General features: G+C 44.1%; 1 non-coding gene across 1 annotated transcript; it reads right to left on the reverse strand.

Moving 5' to 3' along the window:
• Nucleotides 1–3,128: 3,128 nt before the first annotated feature.
• On the reverse strand, nt 3,129–3,204 carry TRNAA-UGC (transfer RNA alanine (anticodon UGC)). Its single transcript has one exon. It is a non-coding gene; the product is annotated as a tRNA-Ala (tRNA).
• Between the last annotated feature and the right edge of the window lie 6,054 nt (nt 3,205–9,258).

The following is a 9,258-nucleotide window of genomic DNA, read 5'->3' on the forward strand; positions in this document are numbered from 1 at the left end:
TGCTCATGCACTAATCATGCAAAGTACTTGCTGCTGGAAAATGAGCGAGCAAGCATAACCACCCAGCTGTTTTTCCTACACTGTGATAATAAAAAGAACATGGTTAATGGTTGTGGCGTGTTCACCATGAGCTTTAACTTTATGATCTCATTTAATCTTCACATTTGCCCTATCTGCTTTCATTGTCATCACTTTATACATGAGCAAACCTACATTCAGATACCAGTAACCTGTCAAAGGTAGTAAATGGAAGAGGTGGAATTTGGACTCAGTTATTTCCAGGGGCCTGGAACAACCTACTCTCAGGTCTTTTCTGGGCCTTACTTTTTCTTGTTAAGTGTTATGTTGCATGGGAAGTTCCTGAAGGAAAGAGAAGTTAATGACTTGCCTGAGATCACACAGCTGTTTGGAGGCATCTGGGTTTTGACTCTGATATTATGTACTCTTTCCACATCTTAAGACGACAGAAAAAAACAAGCTCCATATGTTTTTGGAGGTGTTTCTGATATCCCTATGTCAAGAGTGAGGAATAGCAATTTATAAAACCTGTTCACCTGCCTAGCCATAGATCCTGATCACGATTCTTGGCGGCCCCTTAGGTCCTGCTACAGGAGTGTTATCAACATCCCAGGGATGACAGGTGGATGGAGCTAACTTCATTTACATACTGAGGTGGAAGTGTTCAGGGTGTGGGGAACAGTTGGAAAGGTCCTGTGATCCTCACTTCAAAGAAGTAGATATTGCAGGGGGGATCAAGAACATACACACTAGGTGATAGGTTTAATTCATGGCATTACCTAACCATTTATTGAAATGCCATTATGTATAAAATTTCAGTGTTGAATGGGACACGAAGAACATTGTTGGGGAAGGGACACATTTGAGGACGATGGAAAGAGCTGAGACGGGAAAAATGTATAAGGGAAGGAGACAAAGAAAATTGTTTATTGTTCTTTTGATCACACACACAAAAAAAGGAATGCATGCAAATGTGAGAAACTCAAATATCACCAAAATGCAGAATTTAGAAAGTGAAAGATCAACTGAATATCAGGGTTTTTTTTGGTGGTTTTTTTTTTGGTGACTGAGAGACAAGAAAGAGGAACAGACAGGCAGGAAGGGAGAGAGATGAGAAGCATCAATTCGTCGTCGCATCTTAGTTGTTCATTGATTGCTTTCTCATATGTGCCTTGATCTGGGGGGTTACAGCAGACCAAGTGACCCCTTGCTCAAGCCAGCAACCTTGAGCTCAAGCTGGTGAGCCTTGCTCAAACCAGATGAGCCCGCACTCAAGCTGGCGACCTCGGGGTTTCAAACCGGGGTCCTCTGTGTCCCAGTCTGACACTCTATCCACTGTACCACCTCCTGATCAGGCCTGTTTATTTATCTTTTTGGTTTAACAAATGTTTGTGAGGTAACATTGCAATCAGTTATATAAACTTTGGTCTGAGTTGATTTGATATGTGTGTCTCTTCCAATCCATCAGTTTATGAGAGAACTTTCTAACTAGTAATTTGTCACATAAATAGTTGTTAAAGGTGATTTGGGAAACAGAAAACCAAAGCAATGATGTAGGGAAGAGAAGGCGCGGTGTGTGCATAGCGGGGGTCGGGTTGGGGTGCTGAATCAGATGTTCTTGATTTCCTGATGCCAAGACAGCTCTGGGTATCTCATTGCTGGTAGATATCTTGGTGGTTTAAATGAATAAATAATTTGCTTTTGAGTATAAGGATAGGAACTGGGATAACACGGTACAGTTTGTCCTCTGACATTGTTGTTGGATGGGCCCTTTAGTTTCCAACATGTGTCTTCTGCTCAAGTTCTGTTTTCCAAGCAAGACTAAATTGACCAAAAACTACAACTCCCAGTATGCCTTGAGGTGAGTAGCTCAGGCAAGATTAAAATTTCCAACCAAGTATGTCCTAGGAGGGAGGTTTAAAAACTATTTTATATAAAGAATGAATCACCTCTATAGATACTATAAGGAACAAGTTCCAAGATATACTTTTTTTTTTTTTAGCGAGAGAGCCAGAGTCAGAGAGACAGAGAGAGGACTGATAGGGACAGGCAGATAGGAAAAGAGAGAGATGAGAAGCACCAATTCTTCATTGATGCACTTTAGTTGTTCATTGATCGCTTTCTTGTATGTGCCTTGACCAGGGTGCTCCAGTCGAGCCAGTGACCCCTTGCTCAAGCCAGCGACCTTGGGTTCAAGCTGGAGACCTTGGGGTCATATCTATGATCCCATGTTCAAGCCAGTGACCCCACACTCAAGCTGGTGAGCCCGCGCTCAAGCCAGTGACCTCAGGATTTTGAACCTGGGTCTTCTGCATCCCAGGCTGATGCTCTGTCCACTGCACCACTGCCTGGTCAGGATCCAAGATAAGTACTGTATTTCCCTATGTATAAGACACATCCATTTTTGAAAAATTTGGGATCTAAAAACCAGGTGCATCTTATAAAGTGGTTGTCAAGTCATTTAAGAAGTGTGGCATTTCAAATGCCATAGATAGAACTGAGGAAGAGGTAATATATGAAGACAGTGATTCATCATCAGACACAGATGAGGACAAGCGAATGGACAGGAGTTTTGACAGTGATGAGGAATTGTATGAATTTTATGATGAATAAAACTTGAGTTCAATAACTTTATGTAATTTTTTTTTTCAAATTTTGGGCCCCAAAATTAAGGTGCGTCTTATACATGGGAGCATCTTATACATGGAGAAATAGGGTATATCTAGTAATTAATGAAGAAAAGGTGTAGAAAAGCAGTTATAATATGCTGCCATTTGTGTGTGTTAACACACAGAGACACATATATTATTATTACTATTATTTTTTTTGTATTTTTCTGAAGTTGGAAACAGGGAGGCAATCAGACAGACTCTTGCATGCGCCCGACTGGGATCCACCCGGCATGCCCACCAGGGAGCGATGCTCTGCCCATCTGGGGTGTTGCTCTGTTGTAACCAGAGCCATTCTAGCATCTGAGGCAGAGGCCATGGAGCCATCCTCAGCGCCCGGGCCAACTTTGCTCCAATGGAGCCTTGGCTGCGGGAGGAAAAGAGAGAGAGAGAGGAAGGAGAGGGGGAGGGGTGGAGAAGCAGGTGGGCGCTTCTCCTGTGTGCCCTGGCCGGGAATTGAACCCGGGACTCCTGCACGCAAGGCCAACGCTCTACCACTGAGCCAACTGGCCAGGGCCAACACATATATATTATTATATATTTAAAGTATGATGCAAGAAAATGGTAACCAACTCTGGAAAGGAGAAATGGAGGGGCTGAGGGGTTGGGGTGGAAGGGGCATTTCCTTTTTTTTCTATAAACCTTTTGTACTTTTTGAATTTTTTCTAAATACACATATCCCTTGCTTTTAAAAACTAAAATAAGTGAATTTTAAAAGTAACAGGTGGGCCTGACCTGTGGTGGTGCAGTGGATAAAGCGTCGACCTGGAATTCTGAGGTCGCCAGTTCAAAACCCTGGTTTCCCCGGTCAAGGCACATATGGGAGTTGATGCTTCCTGCTCCTCCCCCCCTTTCTCTCTCTCTCTCTCTCTCTCTCTCTCTTCTCTCTAAAATGAATAAATAAAATCTTAAAAAAAAAGATAATAAAAAAAAGTAACAGGTGGAAAAAAAAGTAACAGGTGGAAAGATGAGTTTTAAGTCCATTTTATGACTAGACTATTTGTTTTCTTCTGTACCCCCATTAAATTAGTGAGCATTTATTAGTTAGTGCCTAATGCTAAAATCCTTCAGTTTAAAAATACCCATGGAAAGATGTATTGCCTATTGATATGGAAATTGTGTCTACATGTAGAAAGGAGAGTGGATGGAATGTTTCTCTTGACGTTGATATTTTGAACAAAACAAACTGGGGATGAGATAGGGAAACCTTCAGGTTAAGGTCCTTGTCTGCATTAATGTTTCACCTATACATAAGCACTACAAACTATTAACCCTAGCCTTTCCCTCCTCCTCCCTGCGCTGGTCTCCGCCTCCCTCCTCCCAGTGTACGTCATATACTCCATCATTATCGTCACTCCTTGCGTACACCTTCAAGTCCCTTGCCTGTACTGATTTGCTTACTTGGCAGGCAAAAACCCTAACCCTGACAGCAATCAGCTCCTCACTTGCTCCATGTTTGTGCCTGGCCCATCGTAGAAATACAATAAATATTTATTGAATGAATGAAAATCTTAAAAATAATGGTTCTTGCCCTGGAGGGGTGGCTTGGTTGGAGTGTCATCTGATGCACCAAGGTTACTGGTTCGCTCCCCGGTCAGGGCATGTGCAGGAGTCAACCAGCGGATACATGAATAGGTGGAACAAAAAATCAGTATTTCCCTCTCTTTCTCTCTCTTTCTCTTTCTCTCTCTGAAATCAAAAATATAAAATTTTTTAAAATGTCGCCTGACCTGTGGTGGCGCAGTGGATAAACTGTCGACCTGGAAATGCTGAGGTCGCCAGTTCAAAACCCTGGGCTTGCCTGGTCAAGGCACATATGGGAGTTGATGCCTCCAGCTCCTCCCCCCTTCTCTCTCTCCCTCTCTGTCTCTCCTCTCTCTCCCTTTCTGTCTCTCTCTCTCTCCTCTCTAAAAATGAATAAATAAAATAAAATAAAATTTAAAAAAAATTTTTTTAAATGTCTTTTTTGTGAAAAATGGTCTTGTAAAATATTCCTCAGCAATAAAAAGGAGCAAACTATTGATAAGCAACAACTTGAATGGATCTCACAGGCATTATGCTGAGTGAAAAAAAAACCAAATTATAGAGACAGACAACTGGTATGTTGGTTGGCAAGAGCTAGAAAGGGTGGGGGGAGGGATGGGTGTGACTCTGAAGGAGTAGGACAGGGAACATCTTTGTGACGGTGGGATGGTTCTGGGTCTTTTTTTTTTTAACAGAGACAGTGAGAGAGTCAGAGAGAGGGATAGACAGGGACAGACAGACAGGAATGGAGAGATGAGAAGCATCAATCATCAGTTTTTCGTTGCGACACCTTAGTTGTTCATTGATTGCTTTCTCATATGTGCCTTGACCGTTGGGCTGCAGCAGACCGAGTGACCCCTTGCTCGAGCCAGCGACCTTGGGTCCAAGCTGGTGAGCTTTTGCTCAAACCAGATGAGCCCGCGCTCAAGCTGGCGACCTCGGGGTCTCGAACCTGGGTCCTGTGCATCCCAGTCCGACGCTCTATCCACTGCGCCACCGCCTGGTCATGCATGGTTCTGGATCTTGATTATGGTGGTGGCTGCATGACTCCACACATGTGATAAAATTAGGGTTGACAGATAAAATACAAGACACCCAGTTAAATTTCAGGTAAGCAAAGAATAATTTCTTAGTACAAGTACAGCTCAAATATTACATGGGATATACTTATATTAAAGAGGAACCCACAGCCTGACCAGGTGGTGGCGCAGTTGTCAGAGTATTGGCTTGGGACACAGAGGACCCAGGTTGGAAACCCCCAAGGTCTCTGGCTTGAGCGTGGGCTCATCAGCTTGAGCGCAAGATCATAGACATGGCCCCATGGTTGCTGGCTTGAAGCCCAAGGTCGCTGACTTGAAGCCCAAGGTCGCTAGTTTGAGCCCAAGGTTGCTAGCTTGAGCAATGGGTCACTGGCTTGGCTGGAGGCCCCCCTCCCCACCCTGGTCAAGGCACTATGAGAAAGCAGTCAATGAACAACTAAGGTGTCACAGCAAAGAATTGATGCTTCTCATCTCTTACCCTTCCTGTCTGTCCTTATTTCTCACGTTAAAAGAAAAGAAAAGAGCCTGACCTGTGGTGGCGCAGTGGATAAAGCGGCGACCTGGAACGGTGAGGTCGCCAGTTCAAGGCCCTGGGCTTGCCTGGTCAAGGCACATGGGAGAAACACCTACTCTTGTTTCTCTCTCCCCTTTCTCTCTCTCTCCTCTCTCTAAAAATCAATAAATAAAAACTTAAAAAAAAAGAAAAGAAAACCACAAAATTTAACTGAATGTCCTGTATTTTTATTTTCTAAATCTGGCAATTCTAGAAAAAATGACTTAGAACTATACACACACACCACTATCACTTGTCTGGTTGTGAGATTGTATATAAAATGTAACCATTGAGGGGAACTGGGTGAAAAGTACAGAGGACATCTCTGTACTATTTTTGCAACCACTTGTGAATGTACAATTCTTTCAAAATAAAAGTTTGCCTGACTGGTGGTGCACAGTGGACCGAGCATCAACTTGGAATATTGAGGTCCCAGGTTCAAAACTGCGAGGTCACCAGCTTGACAAGGGCTTGCCAGCTTGAGCTCAGATCATTAACATGATCCCAAGGTCACTGGCTTGAGCTCAAGGTTGCTGGCTTGTGCAAAGGGTCACCGGCTCGGTTTGAGCCCCAGAGACAAGGCACATAAAAGAAGTGATCAATGAACAACTAAAGTGAATCAACTATCAATACAAGTTGATGCTTCTCACTCTCTTCCCTCCCTTTCTCTTTCTCTCTTCCTTCCTCTCTCTCTCTCACTCTCTCAAAATCAATAAAAAAAAAACTGTACAAAAAAAGGTTAATGGCTTTCAAAAGAAAACCCACTGCTCCTGTTGGTGATAAACACAGAGATACATGGAAGTGCTGATTATTAACCTTGAAAGTTTTATGGAGCATTGTAAAACTGGCATTTTGCAAAGGTCTTAAGATGTATCCCTCTTGAATATCAATGATCATGTATAGTTATTGACAGTAAAACAAAGTGGTTATATAGTAGGCTGAGGATCAGACAGACGTAGGTTCAAATCCTGGCTCCTCCACTGATTAGCTGTAGGCCATATTTGCAGTAGTGTGCTGGGGGCCAGCTCATGGTCCACACTCATATCATGAGGCTGGTAGCTTGAAATCAGCCAGGCAGAATTTATACTAATGAGACTGGCAAATAGTAACGAGTCAGGGCTTTTTCTTTCCCCTTCCAGAGAGCTAGTTGTTCAGCATTTACCATTATTCCACAGACTTTTTTTTTCTTATTCAGTAAGAGGAGGGGAGGCAGAGAGAGACTCCCACATGTGCTAGGACTGGGATTTACCCAGCAAGCCCACTAGGGGGCAATGCTCTGCTCATCTGGGGCGTTGCTCCGTTGCTCAACAACAAAGCTCTTCTTAGCACCTGAGGCAGAGGCCATGGAGCCATCCTCAGCGCCCGAGGCCAACTCGCTCCAATTGAGCTGTGTCTGCAAGAGGGGAAGAGAGAGAGAGAGAGAGAAGCGAGAAGGGGGGGTGTGGAGAAGCAGATGGGCGCATCTTCTGTGTGCCCTGACCGGGAATTGTGCCTGGGACATAGGCAGAGCAGGCCAATGCTCTACCAGTGAGCCAACCCACCAGGGCCATTCCACAGACTTTGAGCCTGTAAAATGGGAGAAGATAACACTAATAACCTCATAATGTTATGAGGGTTAAATGAAATAATGCCTGTAGGGTGCTTATCTTGAAGTCTGTCAAATAGTAAGTGAGCAATAAATGTTAGCTATTATTATCTCTCACATCAGTATCTCTCATATTAAATTGTGAGCAACATGAGGCCGAGTTCATGCCTTACTCATCTCGATATCTTTAGTGACTGGCACAGGGCCTGAAACACAGCAAGGGCTAAAACGAATGTTCCCTACATTAAGGAATAAATGACAAATAATAGTGACTTGAGGAATCAATCCATCTCCAGGAAACTGACATTTTATCAGAGGCCTTTTAGGGCACACTCGTTGATCTTTCATCATGACATTTACAGGCTCTGGGGCAGCTGCCAGGGAGGTCTGGGGAGCACTTGCCCCTGCCCACCCAAAGGCCTGGCCCTGGCCTCCCTAGGTGGCCCCCTTGGAGCACACACCCATGTGTTGGGGACAGACCCTCACTTCCCCTTCCTCAGGGAGCCCAGATGGGGCATTTCTGGCTCTGAGCCGGTCTGACTAGAGGTCATTTAATCCCCGCTGGATTTATCCTGTTTATTTTAGTGAACAGGGCTGTTTACTTTCAGTTCGTATTTCTAGGGGTGCTTGCTCATTTTGCTTCCCTTTTATTTACTCTTTGCAAGTACTTGGGTTTGAGTAAATATATCTATAAAGTTCCAGGGACCAGGTTATTCTGTGTCTGGTTTTTTAATGGCCTTTTAACAGTGTCTGCTCCGGTAAGCGTTTTATAGATGGGTCGAAAAGACAGAGAATTCAGTACTCAGTGGCCTCTGATTCCTTCCAAGCTGACAGCTGGCCGCCAGCAGTCTATGAATCATGGCTCTTCATCAGTAATAAAAATATTAAAACCTCACACTCTTTTTGGGCAGAGAAACTGACCCACTGTGGTCAGCTGGACATAAGACTAGGGTACTGTGGTAGGTGTTTCAATTCTAGGGCAGTGTTTTGGGTAAGAATGACATAGAGTGATTTTTAAAATGCAGATTCATGAGCCCCACACTTGAAAATTCTGATTTGGGAGGTTTGGGCTGAGACCTAGGGATGTGCTTTTTTAACCTATGCTGCAAATAATTCTGCTATGCATAGACTACCCTGAGAAACATTCATCTATAATCTTTTATATATATATATATTTTATATATATATTATATATCTAATATATATATATATTTTTAGCGAGACAGAGACAGAGAAAGGGACATACAAGGACAGGCAGGCAGGAAGAGAGAAAGATGAGAAGCATCAATTCTTCATTGAGGCATCTTAGTTGTTCACTGATTGCTTTCTCATATGTGCCTTGACCAGGGGGCTACAGCAGAGCGAGTGACCCCTTGCTCAAGCCAGTGACCTCCTTGGGCTTCAAGTCAGTGATCTTTGGGTTCAAGCCAGTGACTATGGGGTCATATCTACGATCCCATGCTCAAGCCAACAACCCTGTGCTTAAGCTGGTGAGCTGGCACTTAAGCCGGCGACCTCCGGCTTTAAACCTGATGTCCCCATGTCTGTTCACTGCACCATCGCCTCGTCAGGCTCATCTCTAATCTAACAAACACTTGTGTGATGGGTGGTCTGTCCTTGGGTGCACTGCCATGTTGTGGGCAACACGGAGAAAAGCTCAGGACCCAGCTAGGGCTGGTGGAGTGAGGTGGTGCCATCGGCACTTGGCACACTGTCCCTCCAGAGTTAGCTGAGAGGATGAGGATATTGTTCTGGTAATATTTGCTCAGGGTCTAAATTTGTCAGTAACTCGAGGGCAGGGACGGTGTCTCATTCATCTTTTTATCCCCGGAAATCCTTAAGACAGTGTGTGGCTCCCAGGTTGTAGCT

Source organism: Saccopteryx leptura, chromosome 7 (assembly GCF_036850995.1).
Source record: "Saccopteryx leptura isolate mSacLep1 chromosome 7, mSacLep1_pri_phased_curated, whole genome shotgun sequence".
Taxonomy (NCBI): Eukaryota; Metazoa; Chordata; class Mammalia; order Chiroptera; family Emballonuridae; genus Saccopteryx; species Saccopteryx leptura.